This window comes from Macaca nemestrina, chromosome X (genome assembly GCF_043159975.1).
Source record: "Macaca nemestrina isolate mMacNem1 chromosome X, mMacNem.hap1, whole genome shotgun sequence".
Taxonomy (NCBI): domain Eukaryota; kingdom Metazoa; phylum Chordata; class Mammalia; order Primates; family Cercopithecidae; genus Macaca; species Macaca nemestrina.
In genome coordinates, this window is record NC_092145.1 from 150,274,613 (window position 1) to 150,294,788 (window position 20,176).

At 36.7% G+C, this 20,176-nt stretch overlaps 1 protein-coding gene across 9 annotated transcripts in view; it reads left to right on the forward strand.

Annotated features, from left to right (window-relative positions):
• The window catches only part of LOC105478113 (midline 1), a 393,876-nt gene that overhangs the window by 218,153 nt on the left and 155,547 nt on the right, over window positions 1–20,176 (forward strand). Inside the window, exon 1 of one of the 9 annotated variants that reach the window (XM_071088584.1) lies at window positions 16,528–16,548. The exons of the other annotated variants lie outside the window; for them this stretch is intronic. The gene's annotated coding sequence lies outside the window, so the exon portion shown is untranslated. Of the gene's footprint in view, window positions 1–16,527; window positions 16,549–20,176 lie in introns of those variants that run through there. 9 annotated transcript variants of the gene reach the window in all.

Consider the following 20,176-nt stretch of genomic DNA (forward strand, 5'->3'; position numbering starts at 1 on the left):
TTAAAATGACAAAATAGAAATTTCAGGGACATTTAATAGTTTATGGAAACAACAAGACTAATATATTACTAAAGGGTCTATGCAGTAGACCATGTTATCTGTCCTATGTCAAGTTTTGGAGTGTTGCTTTGGTTGTGTGTATTTAGAAGTGGTCTTCCCCAAACAATTAGGAGGAAGGGGATTGTTACTGGGAAAATGGATTCATTGAATGCCCTGCTGAGTTAATAATAAGTAGATGAATGGCCAAATAAAGCAATATATAGATGGACGGCACCACCAAATATTATTAATAGAGATTTATTTATTTACATACGATCAATCTTCTGTAGGAAATACATTAGGAATCCAGACTAAGAATACCAGTTAAAGTTTAGCATTTCTGGGTTGACATTTTAGCACAAGAAACACTTTATCCTCCATCTGGGAGCAAGGTATGAGGGAGACTTAGGTTCTATACCTAGAACCTAAGTCTTCTAGACTCCCCATCTCATTCTCTTTTGTGACTGCACATGCCTTCTACTAAGATATAATTTGGATGTTTTCAGGTCATGTGCTGTAATTCAATATGCTAATAAATTCCAAGGCAATTTGAATGGAATGATGGTTTATAATGAGGCAACTCAGGAAAGACTACATCATCTTTAGTGGAAAATGCTATCCAAAACATCCAAATAGTTAAATGATCTTATATTTGGGTTTTGTGCTTCTTTTATGTATATATTCTTTGCTCTGATTTTAGTTAAGTATGAACATGTCAGACAGTAAAAACTAGGAGAATTATATTTATACAGAAGAAAGTTTAGGGAATGAGATGAGTCATTTAGCCCATGAATTAATCAGCTGTGCTTTGAGGAAATAGTGCAGGAAGGTAAAATGGAACAAATAGAAGAGAGAAGAAAGCGTGACTTCTTTTAGTCATCGTATGATGGGGAAAGTGGTAGAGAAAAATTGGCTATTTGGTGAGTGATTCAGTTGAGTTCCTTTTCAGTGGTCGATGTTTAAAGTGAAATTCTAATGAGATTGATGCTGCCCTTTTTGTATGGTTCTGAGTAAAAAAGGGAAAATAGTAATAATAATTAATTGGGAGGGGTATGACTTTCTGAGTAGATAAAAACATGATAGTAGACTGTTAGATAATGAATATTTATTGTTTGATTCTTCTCAGTCTGGAAGAGACACTTTCTGAATATTTCTCCTCTTTCTAACATTTCAGCTGTCAGAATTGAATGGTTCACATGTAAACTACATTGTTTTGGTTTAACTAACAAAGAGTGATAAGACATGAATTGTTTGTGACAGCCCCGAACATTGATAACAGAAGACATTAATGCCTGCAGACATAGCCTACATGGTAAAAATCTGGAAACAAAAATGCTTATTATGTTAGGCCAACGTGCTTTGACCTAGTTTTGCTTTTCTGCGTGGAAATTATGTCAATATTAGTTACATCATCCCTTCGGATGAGCAATTCCACATTCTTGTTTATTTCACTGTCATATTATTAGTTTTGTATATTTAGTTCTGACCTCTGAGGAGTCAAACTAATCCTCATTGACTTGCATTTTCCCTTTGAAATGAGACTTCTGCATGATAAAGAGAGAGGATTTTATGTGTTAACAAAACAATCTAAGATACCTCTTCAAAGGCATTCACTTCTCCTTGATCCAGAGCTACTGCCCTCTTGAAGGTTCCTAGAGGCCATCCAGTTTTCTGCTGATCAGAATTAGTCTTTTTTTCTTTGTCTTATGGGGATGGAATAGATTACTGGGCCTAGAACTGCCGTAGTTGAATAACAAAAAGTAAAACTGTGAGGCTGACGGGACATTTCCCAGCCCATCATCCTTAAATTTGCCCTTTTCATGTTTCTGCTTTACTTCTTCATCCAGTAGAAACTGGCTTAGCATATTTTTCCTATTTAACATTTTTATTGAATACTTTTCAAAATGAATTATTTCCTCAGTTGATTTCGAACACATTTTTTTCTGTCATTTAATACTTTATATCACTAGAGGAAAGAACCATTTAATTCTTTCATACATTTATGAATTCTAATCTTCAAAGAGTGTGAGTTATTCAAGTGATCAACTTACATCAAATTTACAAGTATAATTTACTACCAAAAGACCTTGAATGCTTTTTGGTGCACATGTTTTGGCATTATTATTAACAAATGTAATCAGGCAAAAGCCCACACAAACATGTATTCCTGGTTCCTCTTTAAAAATGTACCATTTGCTCTTGTTTTCTAATTAAGGCTTTGAAGGTTAAAAATCCCTTTGTTGTTAGCTCCTTTACAAGACTCCTGCCTGAGTGCAGAAAACATAAGCAGGGAGTGTCCTCTTCAAAGCATAATCAAACCAACTAAATTTTAACCAGGTAAATTGTTGATTAGCATTGGATCATTTAAAGAAACAGTATGAAAGTAATTGGGATAGTCACAACTCCTAATTGTGTGATCCCGGGGGCTTCAAACATTGTTTGAAACATTCACCTCAGGTATTATGTTCCATGTCTGATCCTTATGCTAATTTGAATACTAGGATCCTGAAGAAAAACTTTATAGGATTTCTTGAGTCCCTAATTGATATGTAAACATTGTCATTCCCAAGCTGCCTAAAGTTGTGAATTACAGTATACCATGTGTCTCCTGTTGTGATAGCAATTTCTACAGCAATTTTTCTGATTGTTGTGGGCAAATGTAAATATATTTCCCTCCTCTTACACAAATAGTGGCCTTTCACATACGTTATTCTGCACCCTGGCTTTTTTTCTGCTTTACGATATACCCTAGAGATCTTCCCATAACAGTCCACGGAGAGCTTCCTCTTTAAAAACAGAACAAAACTGCGTATCATTGCACTATGACAATGTACCATAATTGATTTGACCCTTCCCCTACTAGTCGTGTGGAGTGTGTCCAATCTTTTGCCATTAAAGCAGTGTGCACTGAAAAACATTGTGTTCATCAGTTTGTATGGGGCGGATGTATCTGTATTAAAAATCCCCAGAAGTGGGATTGCTGGGCCAAAGGGCAAATGCAGTTTCTAATTTTGATAAATAAGTAACATTGTCTAACCAGCCTGTGTGAGAGCACTGCCCCAGAGCCTCATCAATAGAGAGCATTGTCCGACTTGTGCACCTTTGCGTATCTGATATCTGAAAAGTGGCATCTCTGTGTAGCTTTGCATTCTCTTCTGAGTGACGTTGTCTTTGCATGTGTTGAAGGTCTATTTGCATTTCTTGTGCAATGTCTGCTCATATCCTCTGTTTAGGAAAAGAAAAAGAAGGCAGGGCGCAGTGGCTCACGCCTGTAATCCCAGCACTTTGGGAAGCCGAGGCGGGCGGATCATGAGGTCAGGAGATCAAGACCATCCTGGCTAACACGGTGAAACCCCGTCTCTACTAAAAATACACAAAAAAATTTAGCAGGGCATGGTGGTGGGCGCCTGTAGTCCCAGCTACTCCGGAGGCTAAGGCAGGAGAACGGTGTGAACACAGGAGACAGAGCTCGCAGTGAGCCGAGATCGCGCCACTGCACTCCAGCCTGGGCCAAAGTGCGAGACTCTGTCTTAAAAAATAAATAAATCAATCAATCAAAGAAAAAGAAAATGCCAGGTCTAGTACAATGATGTTTGATGTTCTTTTGACAATGATGAAACCACTATTTAGTAAGAGAATCACTCCAGGCAGTAGACTTAGAAGCACAATATCAGAGACCCTTGAGTAAAGACCCTAATGTGCCACATCTTAACTCTGTGACCTTGGGTTGATTCCTTAAACTTTCCAAGTTTCCTCACCATAAAATTGAAATGATGTAGACAACGCACAGGGTTTATATAATAATCACTAAATGAAGGATAATAATAAAAATGGTATATAAAGCACTTAACAGAGTATGGGTTACATACTAGGCACTTAAGAAATGTTAGGTTAACTTCTCTTTTTTTAGATACAAGCTTAATATTTCAGAGAAGGCTGGGTTTATGGACATTTCTACCTCTTACCCTCTGAATGAATACACATCCACCCACACAGAAGCATGTAAATATACACATATGTACACATGATGGAATAATGTCTGAAATGATTCAAAATCATCTCTTTAGACAAATGCGTGTGTGTGTATGCATGTGTGCATGTATATGTATAAATATTCCTGTAATGTAAGAAAACTAATTTGTTCCTAAAAGTATACCCTTTTAGGACAAATTCTCCTAATATGCTAAAACAACACCAAATAGCATTAAATGGACATGGGTCACTTATCACTACCTTTCATATTATAATCCAAAACAGCGTTTTTTCTTCATCTATCGTATTCTTTACAACAATTAAACTCTTTTACAATGTTATGCACCTTATACTTAAAGCTACACCTAGAAATAAAATTACACTTATACTCATGTTTATGTATTTCTGTCTTTAAAACAAAAAAATAAACACAGCAGTAAATACAAAAGGTAGAAATGGAAAAAAATGCATTTTAGAGGGCATGGTGCTAAGGGTTGCCACTACTGAGGGCTGAGAATATAACACTGACCAACTCTACAACTGTGAATAAGACCATTTGGGTGATCTTGTTTCCCAGGGCTCTGTTGTTACAGAAATATAATTTTAAAAATTGTATTTTGAAATAATTACAGATCCATAGGAAGTTGCAAGAAAATGTACTGGGCAGTCTGCACCCTTTACCCACCCCTTACCCCATCCCTAACCCCCAGAAACCAGTAATCATCTGTTCTCCATCTCTATAATTGTGCTACCTCAAGAATATAATATAAATGTAATCATACAGTATGCAATTTTTTGAGATCGACATTTTTCCCAGCTCACTTAATTTTCTAGAGGTTTATCCAAGTTGTTGCATGTATCAGTCGTTTTTTCCTTTTTATTGCTGAGTAATGTTCCTTGGTGTGGATATATGACAGTTTAATCATCAACTTGTTTAAGGACATTTGGGTTGTTTCTACTTTGAAGCTATTACAAACAAAGTTGCTATGAGCGTTTGTGTGCAGGATTTTGTGTGACTGTAAGTTTTGATTTCTCTGGGATAAATGCCCAGGAGTGCAATTGCTGGGTCATATGGCAAGTACACATTCAGTTTTGTAAGAAACTGCCAAAGCGTATTGCAGAGTGGCTGAATCATTTTACATTCCCACCAGAAATGTATCAGTGACCCAGCTTTCTCTACATCCTCCCCAGCATTTGATGTTGTCCCTGTTTTCATTTTAGCCATTCTGGTAGGTGTGTAGTGGTGTCTCATTTGTATTGGTTTTTAAAAAGTGCAGAAGATACTTCATAATCCAGTTTGGGTGTGTCCAGTACCTCCCAGGTAAAATTCTCACACGTAATATGGGTCTATCTTGGTACATGACTGAATTGTCAAAAATATCTATGATTGCTGCATTTTTGGTTGAACCTTAACTGAAATACTGAGAGCAAAAAAGAAGCTGTGTTGTGCAAAATATATCTGAACATTAGACTGGGCTTCAATTTATACTCTGAGACACTCAGATAATTGATACTTACTCAAGACATGGCAGATGCATGCCCCAACACCTAACTTCACTTTAGGAATAGACACATGAGGTATCAGGAAAAATTGCTAAGACTATTTAAATTTCTCCCCCCTTTTCCAACATTATTCCATTGCCTTTGCATTTGCATAAGTTAAATAGGGGCATGATCTATCTTCATTGTCAATATACATGTAGATGTGTGTAAATCTACAAACATACATATACATAGACATACACAGGCTCTGTGGGTGTCAATCCCAAATGTTCCCCAACATCCAGTCTAGATTCTCCCAGGTCAGGATTTCTCAACTTTGGCATTATTGCCATTTGGGGTTTAATAATTATTTGTGGGGCTGTCCTGTGCACTGTAGGATGTTTAGCTGTATCCCTGGCCTTAAGCCGCGATATGCTGGTAACACTCCCATGTCCCAAAGTGTGACAACCAAAAATGTCTCAGCACATTGCAAAATGTCTACTGGGGCAAAATAAACCTCCCTTTGAGAATCACTGGGGTAGGTAGAAGAGAAGGAGAATCTCAGGCTTTAGGTTACCTCACTGGGTTTGCTGAAACTTGATAAGAATCTCCTTACCAGCAAGGATCAGGTTTTGGTGCCCACCTGGTCACTTCTGATAACTACCAATCTCTAAATTTGTTTCTGCACATTATGGCTGAAGATTAGTGGTTGACGGAGAAATATATCAGCCTTTGTTTCTTAAAGAGCTTGTACTCAATGCTTAAAAATACAAATTGGATCTGGCACTGTTGTGGTTCACGCCTGTAACTCCAGCACTTTGGGAGGCCAAGGTGGGAGGATTGCTTGAGCCAGAGAGTTTGAGACCAGCCTGGGCAATATACTGAGACCCCATCTCTACAAAAAAATTTTAAACTTAGCCAGGCCTGGTGGTGCAAACCTGTAGTCCCAGCTACTTGGGAGGCTGAGATGGGCGGATCGCTTGAGCCTGGGAGGTCAATTCTGCAGTGAGCTAAGATGGCGCCTGGGACTTTGTCTCAAAAACAAAACAAAACAAAATAAAATAAAATACAAATTGAACACACATAATTGAAAACAAAACTTCATGCACACCTGGTTTTATTTTACTTCGTAATGATGTTTTATCACATATTAGATACCATGATTATTTTAAAAGATATAAAATTTAATAGGTAATAAAATACCTCATAAAATAGGGTATATCTCCATATGCATAGAGAATTTTATAGAGAAATTGGCACAATTCCTGGATCTTGCTCTGATTCAATGTGTTTATCTTTGAATTCTAATAAGAGGTTTTAAAAGACATTTAAAGAATTGCAAAACAGGCAAAAGAAAATATGATGGTGTTTTATAGTTTAAATTATGTTTACCTGGCAACAATAATTATTTTATTATATAAATTATAGAAAATGTTATGTATTTTTTAACTTTATAAATGTACCTCTACTTGATAAATAATATATTTTGTATTTATTACATTTGATATATAAATATATTCCTACTTTAGAATTAAAATAAGGTGAAAATAGTTATTGTTTGAAATACTGTTAAGTTGTATATTCTTATCTGTATTAGAATTAAAATATGTATCTTATATATAAATTACAAATTACCTGAAAAAAGAATAAATTATAACCTCATGTAAAACTAAATATTTCTGTATCAGTTGTGCAATTTAAATTCTGCTTTTAGTTTTCATTAAATTGTTACATTTGGAAAATTTGGATAGTAGTTATCATGAACTCACTGTTATCTGTGGCTCTGACAGTAAAATACGCCATTGAGTTGTACTGTAATATGAATCTCCCAGGAACACTAAGCCAATTCAGAATGAGGCATTCCTTTCTCAGGAACAGAGATTTATAAAGTGACTGGAGGTATCACTATTTCTAGAGGAAGGTGTACCTTGAAGTATTCTCATTCTTTTCTATGCATTTATGATCCCAGCCTACTAAACTCAAGTGACACTTCAATACAGCAAAGCCTCTTGGAAGTATGTGAGTTTAATAAGAAAATTTATGAAGAAAAAATACACTGAAATGCAGACTGACTCCCAAAATAATAGGATACTTTTAAAAAAATATTAGTTTCATAGCATGACAAATAATACTCAAAAATACTTTGAAAGTGCGCATTTTAAAAATGCCCAAAGGGTTTAGTAGATTATGTTGAGAGAAGGCATTGGAGGAAGAAACATTATAGCCATAAAAGCCAGGAAAATGATCTTCCTTTGTTTATAGGATTACATAGAGGAATTTTAACTTCTAAAGTGAAAATACAAATTACTTGTGTAGGCTAAAATCACCCTTCTTAGAGGAAATGATACAAATTTTCTTCATATAATTTATGTTCCTACAGAAAGTCTCTATGAAGTGATAACATTATAACTGCATGCATTCTCCTGGTAACTTCATTTAAAGTCTGTGATGTAGTAACATCATGCGTACTTCCCTTTCCTACAGAGCCCTTATATTCTCTATAGACCAAGAGGTTAATTAATTTTTGGAGTTATATAGCAAAGAGTTGTCAGAACCCCAAATAACATATCTCTAATTTCCAAAATTGCCTGACAAACTCTATATTTTAAAGAAGCCATGTTATTCTTAGGATAAACCTAATAATGTCACTATAGTCCCCAGTCATGCTCATCTTTGCCTTTCTTCCAATATGTGCAAGGAATATATAAGGAGACCTTTTAAGGTTACAGTATCTTCTTACAAATTAGAGTTTATTCGCTGAGGTTATAACAGCAGCTGAGCATCTCAAAAGCTACAACTTGAGCTGACAGGCAGATTAGCAAGTACATAAAATGTCAGTAGAGAAAAAAATAGACTTCAATTTTTTTGGCAATCCTGTTAAACAACTCTGTGAATAAGTATTTGAAACTTGTACAGTGGACAGTTTGAATTTTCCTCAATGCCTACCACAAAACTTACCTACCTGTTGCATATATGCATCACTGAATTAATTAATGGAAAGTAAAATTTTAAAATGTAACCTTGATTATTTGGGATAAAATGGCACTTCCATGTAATGGAATGTCATAACTGAACTTGTAGGGATTTTCAGATACTCTAGCTGGTACTAAATCTCATCAGAGCCCTTCAAGTTATAACATAAGATAGCATATTCAATATGAGAAAATATTTAATTGTCAGCCTTAAAAATGTATATAGCAGAGGCAATCCATTTTTTTTTCAGACAACAAAGCCTTCTAAAAGCTTTTCAAGCTATACAGCTTTGAGATTTATAACTTTGAATCAAGAGAACATAATTTCAAGAAATGAAGAGAACTTCTGATTAATTCTAGTCTAAGGCAATGAAGTCCTACTAGATTTTGAAGTATTATGTTCTTCATAATTAATGTCAAGATAGTTTCTTCCCTGTGGCTCGTTATTTTCTTGTAAAAAGTACATACTGCCTGTGTTTTTAAATTTCAGATTTTCTCATGCAGCTCTTGTCTAATGATCCAGCAAGTTCAGGCATATAATACATTTTAAGAATCTATATTTAAAGACTTAATTATTTATGCATGTGTGTCTATGTATTTTGAAATATATATATTTCAAAAGACTATTTTTAGCCTTTGGCTCAATTTTTTTAAGGAATATAATATTGAATATCTAGACAGGTTAAAAATCTCCCACATTTAACTATAAATGTTAACTAATGCTTTCCTTTTCATTTGTTAAATTGCTGCATAAGTGCTTTAAAAAGTATGTTACCCTTGGCATTAAGACATCATCTCTTTCACTTACAAAAGTGTACCAATCCTTGGGATTGAACCATTGTAGCTGCTTTAAGCCAAAATTCTCCCCAGCCGGATTCCTTATCATCACCCTTGCCACAGAATCTACATCATTGGGAGTTAAAGATCTTTGGTCTCAAACCTTATCCTGGTTGAATTCCTATCATATCACCAGCAACCCCTTTCTAATGGCCCCCAGAAATGCTAGCACAACAGGAGATTTTCAGGAGGCTCACTCCAATGAGGAACATCATTTGCAGTGACAAAGTTTGTCCTTAGGGGAAATCTGTATCTCTCTCTCTATACCTTTTACCCCTGTTTGGCCCCCTCTCTACAACACAGAACACGTGCAGTTACTCTGTTCACTGACAGCTCTTCAAAGACAAAGCTAACATGGCCTTCTGGGGGCAGTTTTTCCAGGTTAAATATGCCCAGATGTGCTTGATTTGGACTCTATCCTTTAAGATCAAGCAATGTTAGTAAGTACAAATGTCCAACATTTAGAAGAACTGTTCATAAGAGAGACTCACCTGATTAGAGGAAAGACATACCATTCAGTTTCTAATACACAGTGACCTTAATGCCACTATTTTAAGCTCTGTCTGCCTGGATTGTAGAGACTTTGCCTAGTTTACCTCTGGAATAGAAATTCTGAACCTTTGCTAGTGAGTGAGCAATAACAATGATGACAGACATCTAGCTAGATACTAAGAAAAAAAGTCATGAATGACCAAAGTGTGAATTTTGTTTCTTTGCTTGTCTGATACCCCATGGCTATTTGCAATATCTTACTGTCATATGCTAAAGAATTTAGTATATTAATCAAAGAGAAAAGGGTTCTAAGATGGAAGAAAAGACAAAAATTTGGGCAGATAAGTAGGAAAAGAAGGGGATGAGGATTCAGGAGATTTTTCCAGGTACTTGGAAAGTTAAAGGCAACTTAAATCATTTTAAATAATTTAAGAAATGATATCATTTTTCATTTTTATATAAAAGACTCAAAGTCTGGAAAATATATAGGTAGGTACAGTGTGTTGGCAATATGCTGTTTACAGGCTGGCAAAACAAGCCAGTGTCTAATGAAAAGGAAGGTTGTGAAGAGCTTAGATCTGAAACTCAGAGGCATGTCTTATTCCACACCTCAAGAAGCACTTGGCATATACCAGGTGCTCTGTAAATATTTGCTTAGTAAATGATAGAATGAGCATGTGGTGGCAGAATGATGCCTTACATGGCATTACTCAGACTCATAGTCATCCCTAGGGACTGTAAGAAAAGTTTGTGGACCTTTTTCAGCGTTTTGAAAAACCCAGAGGATATTGTACAATTACTTTTTCAATGATTGTTTTATCAAATACTTATAAACCTGAGGATTTATGAAGTTAAAAGTGAAAAGGTTTTTAAAAAATGTTATGCCAAATGAGAGAAGCCAGTCACAAAGGGCTACGTATTGTATGATCTATTTATATAAAATGTCCAGAAGAGGCAAATTCATAGATTCAGAAAGTAGATTCGTGGTTGCCAATGGATAGGGGAGGGGAGAATGAGGAGTGACTGCTAATGGGTATAGGGTTTCTTTTGGGGGTGATGAAAATGCTCTGGAATTAGGTAGTGGTGATGGTTGCAAAACTCTGAATATACTAAAAACCACTGAATTATATACTTGAAATGGATGTTTGTAACGTGTGAATTGTATCTCAATGAAGCTGTTTTTTAAAATGATAAGCATAGCATCCAAGCATTTAGAATTTTTTTTTTAAGTGGTCATTGGTGGTAAAAAAAGAAAAAAGAAAAAAAAGCAGAAACCATTTGCTTAATTGTTACAAATATTTTATTCCAGATTAAAATACTCCAGTTCCACACTTTGGGAGGCCAGGGCGGGCGGATCACGAGGTCAGGAGATTGAGACCATCCTGGCTAATATGGTGAAACCCCGTCTCTACTAAAAAAAAATACAAAACTTTAGCCAGGCCTGCTGGCGGGCGCCTGTAAGCTACTCTGGAGGCTGAGGCAGGAGAATGGTGTGAATCCGGGAGGCGGAGCTTGCAGTGAGTCGAGACTGCGCCACTGCACTCCAGCCTGGGCGACAGAGTGAGACTCCGTCTCAAAACAAAACAAAACAACACAAAACAAAAACCAATACTCCAATTCCATGTCGCCAACGGGAACAAGCAGAATATTCCCACAACCCTAGGGAACAGGGGTAGGCTTGGCTATTAGTCATTCTCCTTCTTCCCCATTCCCAATAATTAGAAAAAAAAAAGTGTGTATGCACATGTACGTGTGTGTGTATGTATATGTCTGTGTGCATATGTGACAAGGGCAGTAGTCAGAGCAGGATCATGTGATTACCAGGATCTATGGACAACCCCACACTATTAGGAGAGAAAGTGTCAAGCTATTTGTACCATTCTCATACAGCGTGAATCTAGGCCAGGGGTCAGCACCCTCGTTCATAAAGGACCAGACAGTAAGTATTTTGGGTTTTGTGGCCATGCAGTCTCTGTCCAAACCCTGCAGCTCGATATAGACTATATAAAGCAATTGGAGGTGTGTTCCAAAAAAGCTTTATTTATAGACACTGAAATTTGAATTTCACATAATTTTCACAAGTCACAAAATAATATTTAAAAAAATTTTTTTCAACCACTTAAAAATGTAAGAACCATTCTTAGCTTGTGGGCCACACAAAAACAGGCAGAGGCCTGGATTTGGTACATAGGTGTTCTGTGGTCTATAGTTTGCAGAACCCTGCTCTAGGGTAATGACTTAGAAAGGGACTCTACTAATAAGCAGGTTGTTGTGAAGCATGTTACTTATCTTAAGCCAGTATACAACTTAAAGCAATAATGCTACATTATGTCTAAAGGCTAAGCTAGTGAGAGGCTAAATTATAACACTCAACTTTTTTAGCAAATAATTATGAAGAATCAGCTAATAAGACCTTTTCTAAAGAGTATTCAGAGTATAATAATGCTACCTTGTGTGGTTTGGGGATTTTTATTTTAAGTCAGGGAAGCTATGAATATCTTGAACTTTGTCCATTAAGAAGTCTGCCAAGGCTGTGAATTTTAAAGCCATGGGAATTTTTCATTGCCCTTGGCTGCTGAATTTTAACAGCAAAGTTATTCATTAAGTCCACATTTTTAAAAAAACTATCAACAATGCTTCTTTATACTTTATCTCCGTTTGATACACTTCCAGATAGATGATCTTTAATTTGACTAATGAGTGCATCCTTTGTTATTTTGATGACAAGTAATTTATAGAAAGAGAAAAGCTCTTCAGCACACAAGTCTCTTAAATCTGGAATTTAAAGTCCCTGATGTTCAGAAGCAGGAAGCAATAGTTGGTGTAAGACAGGGCCACTAGGACACTGGAAATGCATCCTGGGTAATGAACCAGAAATACAAAAGGAAGAAAACAGTTGGAAATATGTTGGCCATTTTATATGACACTTTCTGGGTTTATTTTCAGGTTGGAGCACAAGTCAGAAGCTGAAGAACTTGGAGATTTGGGGGAGCATATGTCCCACTCTCCCCAACCCCCAAATATCCAAATATCCCCTTTGGTTCTATTAGAGAAGTATGAAGATTTATTAATTAGAAGAAAAATTAAAGTTATAAATGTTCACTAGGAATATAAGAGAATTCAAAAAAATAAAATGTTGAGCTCACCACAGTTTTCAGCATAAATTTTACTCTTTTTTTTTTCTTTGTTGAGATGGGATCTCACTATGTTGCTCAGGCTGGCCTCGAACTCCCGGGCTCAAGCAATCCACCTACCTCAGCCACCCAAAGTGCTGAGACTACAGGCGTACCACTGTGCCCAGCTAAATTTTACTCTTTAACTGATTTTTCAATGCATAAATAAATGAATAAGTGGGTCAGTACTTACTGAGGACACAGTTTTCAACCAAACCCTGTAGATACTCAGGATGAATTAAGCATGGTCCCTGCCTTCATGGGGCTTAAGGTTTACTCAACTTTACAGAAAACCCAGAAATATCCTAACAAATGTGGCAACTGAAGAACTTTATTCCTAATCCTAAAACTCACTTTCTTTATTCTCAGAGTAATGGATACAGCATTCTAATGTCAAATTATTGTTTCCATATTATACAATAATCTAATTGTCAAGGCTAAAGTCTGCCTTAAGGAAGGGTAACAATGGCTTTGTTCTTATGATAATAGAAGAGATAAAAAGATTATTTACAAAGCTACAGGCTGAAAAATTGGAAGTAGTTTATACAAACAACCACCTCAATTCTTCTCACAGTGAAATTTGTTTGTGCATGCTGATTTCTGTTATATGGGTCTTTACCATTTTCATTCCTCCTTGCAGCTCTGTGAGTTAAGTATTACTATTATTTTTTACAAATGAGGAGCGTGAGGCCTAGAAAAATTTAAAAACATGCAGAGGTGATAAAATACTGAGAAAGTTTCACATTCAGCCATGTCTGATGCTTAATCCTTTTCCTTCTCTTTCCACCATAGCATATGATCATGGCATATCATCACTGTTTCTGTTTCCCCTATAGAAAATTCAGGAAAATCAACACACGGAAGGGTATTCAGACTTTCACTTTTCTTCTTACATAATCTCTGAGCAGCCCGTTATAGGAAAATGAAGACTGGAGATTGGAAGAGGCAGAATGAACACGCTGTAGATGTAGAAAGAAAAGTTCTAAGCAGGTAAAAGACAACCAGAGTGAAATACACCAGATGGATGCTTGACTTGGAGAAGATACTAAGCACTAAATAAGCCAGGTGGTAGAGGGTCTGAAAGCGGAGAGCCTTGAGAAATTGATCATTAAGTGGAAGGTGATTAAAATCTTCCTAAGGGACAATTGGTCAGAGCAGAGGTCAAGAGCTAGGACTTGTCTGGCAAGATTTAGTGTGGATTCTTGAAGGGTTAAGTCAGTTCGAGGCCAGGGATTGGATACTGTATTTGAACTCATTGTCACTCACCAGAATCTGTGATCTAGGAGACAGACATTGCCAGGATGCCCCCCATTAGGATGGTTGTAGAGAAGGGAAGGTGTGTTCATTTACTATTGCTGCATAGCAAATTAGCACAAATGTACAGATTAAACCAACACCCATTTATTAGCTCGTGGTTCTATAGGTTGCAAGTCTGGGTGGCCCAGCTGTGTTCTCTGCTCAGGGTCTCACAAGACTGAAATCAAGCTGTTGGCCAGACGAAGCTCTTATCTGGAGGCCCTAGGGAAGAATTTGCTGCCAAGCTCGCTCTGGTTGTTGGCAGAATTCACTTTCTGGCAGCTGTAAGACTGAACTCCTTGATACCTATAAGCTGTGGTCCACTCTTTCTAAGGGACATCTGCATTCCTTCTCAAGTGGCCGTCTCCAACCTCAAAGCAACAGCACACTGAGTCCTTCACACACATAGAATCTCTCTAAATTCCTCTTTCATCAGTCAGGAAAAGTTCTCAGCAGTTAAGGGTTCATGTGATTAAGTCAGGTCCACCTGCATCATCTCCCTTTCTAACATCAACTGTGCTCTGTAACACAACACAATCCAAGGAGTGATATCATATTCACAAGTTCCAGGGATTCAGGTGGACATCTTTGGGCTGCCATTTTAGAAAGTCTGCCTACCACAGAAGGTGATGAAGATTCTCAGCTCCTGCCTTGCTCCTTGGTGAGCTGTGTGGCCTGTAATAACAGCAGCTTTGTGGAAAATTGGCCCACCCTCTCCTAGGGTTAAAGGGCAAAAGGGAAGTTTTGTGACTTTTTCTTCCTCTTCTGACACTGGCTTCTTCCTACAAGGAATCTGCATCTTTTGGTGTTCTCTTCTTTCCTTGACCATCTCCTAGGTGTTGGTGCCAAGAAGCACTGGAGGGCAGGTGTTCCATCAATTTAAGGCAACTGAAGGTTTTGAGATCAAGGCATACTGGAGGCCCAGACATCACAAGAGGGCAGCACGGAGCAAGAGCTGATAAATGTTGAGATGCAGACTTAGCAGGCCCTAGCCCTTTCCGAGATGATGTGTTCATCTGCCCTCAAAACATCCTTTTACTCAACATGTGCCTCCTAACCCAGACCCCAAGGAGTCTTTCATAAGAACATGGCAGATATCACATGTGCTGACCATGGGCATATCACAAAACATTAACTCTCCAAAGATCTGCTTTTTGGAAACTTGGTGTCTGTAATTAAGAAATGAGTGAAAAATTTATTCGAGGTTGAGAAATTTAAAATGGAAAAAATCATCTTCTGAATTCTAGCAATGTGAAGGCCACCTTTTACAAGTCTGATGCTGTAGTGCAGTGTTTACAACCTATTTTCATTTTCAACCCCCGTCACAAGAAGCCTTTTGAAACATTTTTTGCTAATTGCTCCTTGCATTAAATTTTAATACCACAAATATATGTCTATTTACGTATATCTGTGCTTTGTGCATAAAAAGCGTAAGGTTTTTTTTTTGTTTGTTTTGTTTTGTTTTGTTTTGTTTTGTTTTGTTTGCCACTGAGAACTAGTTTTCTCCCTCTTGGGGGCAATATCACCCCTATTGACAGTGCATGTTATAATGGGGAAAAATTGCTCACATTTTAATATTTAGTAAGTCTTCACCTTATATAGTCTATTTGATTTGGAAAGTGGATGTAATACTTTAGTTGTACTAAAAGGTACTTAAGATTAATTTTGAAAAGTCAGAAGAGTCTTTAAACATGAAAAATCACCCAATATATTATATTTAAAATAACAACTTGCAAAACAAAATGTAAAGTCTGATCCCATTTTTGTGGCTAAGAGGTACAGAAAATGACTAGAAAGATCAACCTGTGGAATGTTGCTTCTTTGCGGTTAGGCCCTTCTATAGGTGTTTTGCTCTTTGGGAACGTTATAAATATTCACCAAAATACATTATACATATGTATAATAAATACATATTATATTCATGTCAAGAAAAATACTATTTAAAAAGTTAGCCATTCTCTCTCTCTCTCTTTTTTTTTTTTTTTTGCCTTCAACATTTAGGATTAATGGACAGTATAAATTCAATCATTCACATGTAGCAAAAGGAGAAATAATTTCGCATGGCCCCATTCATGACTCCTTTAGATCTCTAGAGGGCTTCAAGCCTCAAAGTTTATTGTTGCATTCTTCTTAATTCTGGTTGAATGCATGTACATTATTTTCTGCAAAGAAATACCACCCACTAAAGACTGTTCCTTCTCTTCTAACAGGGCTTTGGTGTCCCCAGGGCTCCCTTAGTCCTGTTTACTTTGGATATTTCAGGAGTTACTGTAGGTTTAACTATGGTGAGTCCTTAAGCCCTCTTTTTAAATTCATAAACTGTCTCTAATCTTAGCAAAATGTCAGGTTACACTTTTGAGAGGTTTGGGAACTTGACATTTTGTAGCCCAGTTGGGGTGTAGGCTGCTTCCATTCTGAGCACCTTGTTCCAATTTATGTCAGGAGGAATTATATACAGGTTGGGGCTGGGAGCAGGTTATAATTAATGGGGTGGACAAGTGGATTTTTAGTGTTTCATAAAAAAAAATGGAAATCACATGTGCTTGGAACTGTTGTATGTTTTAAAATATTTACATTTATTCTAGTAAACATTAATTACAACTGATATATTTCTCCTGTGAACTCGCTAACTGTGAGGTCACAAGCCATTGTTCACTGAGTGGAAAGAATGGATGACAAGCTAGTTACAAGAAAAAAGACAGTACTTGGGCGGATATTGGTGAGTGAACTCGTGGAAGTAATCTAGTCTTAGGTCTTTCTCCTAATTTTCTCTTATGTTTAAAACACCCCCTTGCCAATATGATCCAGATGTCAGTCCTTCTAAGACAGAACTGGAAGGGTTTAGCTTGTGAAATTGCTGAATAGCTCCTGGTGAAAAAGGAACACGTGACCAATGCTTCACTATTCGTCTTTTCAAAATTAAAGTTTAGAAGTAGTTGAAATACTGCCAGAATCTACAGCGTCCACATTTTATTCATATTTGTATATCAAAAATTTCCAATTCCTTGAGGCTGTAGCAGCAATATGTTGCTGAGGAAAGAATTTTTTTAAAAAAAATAAGTATTTATAATTTGACACCTAATAATTGTACATATTTATGGGGTACAATGTGATGTTTCAGTACATGGATACACAGTATAATTATCAAATCGGGGTAATTACCACATCCATCATTTTAAACATTTATTATTTCTTTGTGGTGACAACAGTCAAAATATTCTCTTCTAGCTGTCTTGAATATAGATTACATTGTTATTTGCTGTAGTCATCCTACTATGTAATAGCACATCAAAACTTACTCTTCTTGTTTAACTTTGTGTACCTAGTGACCAATCTCTACCCATTCCTCCCCTCCCCCATACCCTCAGCAGCCTCTAGGAACCACTATTCTACTCTGTACTGCTATGAAATTGACTTCTTTAGGTTCCACATATGAGTGAGATCATGTGGTATGTATCTTTTTAAATGTTTTTAAATTTTATTTTATTTATAATTTGAATTTTTATTTTAGATTCAAGGGGTAAATGTGCAGGTTTGTTACATGTAGTAATTGTCTTCTGTGCCTGACTTATTCCACCTAATATAATGTCCTCCAGGCTCATCCATGTTGCCAAAAATGACAGGATTTCATCCTTTTTATGGCTGAATAGTATTCCATTGTCCTAATCATCCCCATAAAGAAATGTATTTTCTTTATCCTTTTGGCTATAGATGGGCACTTAGGCTGATTCCATATCTTGACTATTGTGAAGAGTGCTGCAATAAACATGAATATGCAGATGTGTCTTCGACATAGTAATTTTACTTCCAGCAAGAGATCTTTAAGAGTCAGAAAAACCCAGATTCTAAACTGGTCTCTGCCATGTGCCAGTTGTGTGGCCCTGAAGAAGATGCTTTAACTGTGTCTCAGTTTCCTCATCTGCAGAAGGGGGAAAATGATACCCACTATTTAGGGATTGGGTAGGGATTAGACCCAGTTTGTATAAAGTACCTGGCATATTGTAGATATTTTTTTAAATGCCAGTTATGGATATATGAAGGAAAGCTCCAAAAAATGAAATTCAAAAGAAGCCTTATGTAAATTGCATCACATGTCAACCATTTGGGTGTTAGGAATATTGATGCGTTATTTATTTTGCCTAGAATTCGCCACCCCCTAAATAAATATTATTTCCATTAAGTCACCAAATCCTTTGTTTTGTATGGTGAAGAATTAATACAAGTACACTACTCTATGAGGATATAACAGTTACCTAAGTAATATATCATGACACCTTTTTGCCCTTTTCTAAGGAAAATAAGTATTTATTGGAAGGACAAGTTCACATAAAGTCAGCAGGTAATAATCCGCAGTACTTCCTGATGCTGCTTCCATGGGCTGGAAGAGTGTTTGGTGGTTCTAAATGGCACAGGGCTACTTGTCCATACCCTTGACCCAAGGATGTCAAGTGCGCCCAATCAACCTAGAAATCACTGTGGTGACAGAAGTTGGGGCCCAATCACCCTCAGGGCCTTGACACTGATTTTGAGTGTACCAGTTTGGAAAGTCTCTGCAGAATTCCCCAAGATATTAAGTTTATAATATCGCTTGAGGGGTCCTTAGAAAGAAAAAGTGCCTATGTTTTAGTGTCATTCTCGTTTTTCAGGGCAAGGGTGGATGAAAAGATACTGAGAGAAGACAGTACAGATAGAGAACAAAGTGAACAAAAATAAGGACCCACTGATTTTGTCTTTGCAAGGTCTAAACTGAGTTACAGATTGAGCTGTAAAATATATATTCAATACATGTATCCTCAAAATATTCTTCACACATTTGTACCCAAGACATACTAGTTGATAATACTAATACATAAATATATATACACACACATATATATGCCTTACAATAGAGTCCTATTTTTAGTATGTAACAACTATACTATTTTCAAAATAGTCATCAGCACAAATACCAGTACCACGGCTAAATCTGACATCATTGATCTTTTCTCCCTATAAGAATATCTTTTGTAGGCCCATAAGTGAGAGATGGCACATCCCCTCAGCTTCATTCAGTCCTTTATGGAAATATTTATGAAAACCTTACTGTGTGCTTGGTAGCTATCAGAGTTCTTGGCATATAAAAGATTTCAAAATAAATTTGCGTAGTATTGCTTTGGAGGATGAGGGCTTGGTGATGTCTTCCTCTCCCCAAAAGAAAAAGTGTGTGTGTGTGTGTCAGAGGGACAGAGACAGAGGTAGAGAGACACAGTATGAGAGTGTGTGGGTATTCAGAGAGAGAACATGAGTCCCAGTCTTATCCTTATCTTCCCACATACAATGCAAGCTATTTGGAATTGTAGAGCTGGAAGTGATCTTAGCTAACATTTTCCTGATCTCCTACCCAATACAGGAGCTTCATCAAAAGGTGGAACCCTAAAATATAAGACTAGAAGTCTCTTTTTGTTGGGCAATAATTTGATTCAAAATGGTGTCATTATTTGGTAACTCAAGTGGCACAGTATAAATTTCTGTGGGAAATTGGAACGGGGAGCCCAAGCTGGACTGGTCGTGACTGCACCATGGAAGGAGGACATTTGGGACCAGTCTTGAGCTGCCATTATGTTCCACTGAGAAACTAAACACTAGTGCTTTCTCAATTCATTTATATATTTCTCGAAGTGTTCCATAGTCTTTAATTTGTGCTAACAAAATTGATCAGAAGTACTATATTAAAATTATCATTCATTTTTTATACTTACTGAACAGCAGTAAGAAAAGCAGGAATCTTTGTCATTTTGTTTAGCATGTAAATGCACAAAAACCTCAGTTTACCTGAACTTTGCTAAAATATCAACACTTAATTAACCACAAGTTTTCTGCATTATACTTTTCCTAAAGATTTATGAAATACAAGGAAGAAGGTGATATTATGAA